The 1,263-nt window shown below is 69.1% G+C and overlaps 1 protein-coding gene across 1 annotated transcript in view; it reads left to right on the top strand.

The window, feature by feature from the left end:
* The window catches only part of WRAP73 (WD repeat containing, antisense to TP73), a 39,660-nt gene that overhangs the window by 32,025 nt on the left and 6,372 nt on the right, over positions 1-1,263 (top strand). The gene's annotated exons all lie outside the window — the stretch shown is intronic.

Genomic DNA, 1,263 nt, shown 5'->3' on the forward strand with positions numbered 1-1,263 from the left:
GCAGGGCCCCAGGGCCCAGGGCGGGGCGCGGTGGGAATGGAGGCAGCGGCGGCTCCGCCTCCTCTTCCTCGGCGCCCGCAGCCAGGCCCGGTGGCTCCTGCGGCCACACCCAGGCCCAGCCCAGCCTTCTGCTGGGGAGCCGTGTCCGGTGGCCCCCAGGGAGTAAGTCCCAGGTCCCCTCCGCACCGTCCCTCCCAGCACACTGACGCGGGTCCTGAGCCGGCCCTGCCTGTATCAGCCGGCTCTAGGAGCCTGCTGGGGTGGGGGCCGCGCCCCTCCGCTGCCCCCACAGGCCTCACAGGGCCTCCAGGCTCCCTCTCAGGTGGGGGCGCTTGGACCGCAGGCACCTGCGCTCGGGCTCCCTGGGGCTGATGCCCAGACTAGGGCCTGTCAGTGCCACCTGGTGTAGCAGCGCACCTGGCTGACGGCGCCCCCCCTTTCCTGCTCTCCTGCTGTTTGCAGGAGCAGGGACGGGAGTGACAGGTCCCACACCGGTTTGATCTGGTGGGGACAGACCTCGAGGGCCGCGGAGCAGGACACCCACGCTGTCCGTCTGCCCCGCAAGGTGGGGGCTGCGGCCAGGAGCCAGCCGGGCGGGTAGGCAGGTGCTAGGAGGAGCGCAGGGGCAGTCGGCCGGCTATGGCGGGGCGGGTGGGGGCGGGTGAGGCGGGGGAGCAGCTGGTGAGCGGCGGCCCTTGGGGAGCCCGAGCGCCGGACGCCTCATCTGCGCGGGAACGGCTGCCCGACCCCCCTTCCCTTCCTGGCGAGCGCCTGGGCGGTGCGGTGCGGGCAGCTGGGGCGCCGACACCGCTGCGAGTTTCCAGTTCGTTCTCCACCTGAGAGTCTGGTCAGGCCCCGGCAGGTGGGGTGCCGGGCTGAGCCCCAACACCAAGGAGAACGAATGCTCGTTCACACCGATAGAAATACAATCTACGCAGTTGCATGCGACCTGCGCTTATATACGAGCGTATGCTTCTGTGGGAGCGACTTTCCATACAAGCGTGCGCGCGTTACGACTGTAAGTATAAAGACGCCCGACGGCCAGGTAAATCTGAATTTCGGGTCGGCAGGTCATTTTTCCGCACAGGTTTGTGGCATGCCGCCCTTGGGCACATATTCATACTGAGAAACGAGTGCCTGTTTACGCGAAATTCTAACTGACCCGTGCTTCCTGCACCTGCCAGCGCTCCTCGCCGGGGCGGGCCCCAGGGGAGCCTCCGCGGCTGCGGGGGGCTGGGCGAGGGGGCGGGATGCCGGGTGGCG

This window comes from Condylura cristata, unplaced genomic scaffold, assembly GCF_000260355.1.
Source record: "Condylura cristata isolate star-nosed mole 26May11 unplaced genomic scaffold, ConCri1.0 scaffold00058, whole genome shotgun sequence".
In the NCBI taxonomy this organism is placed as follows: Eukaryota; Metazoa; Chordata; class Mammalia; order Eulipotyphla; family Talpidae; genus Condylura; species Condylura cristata.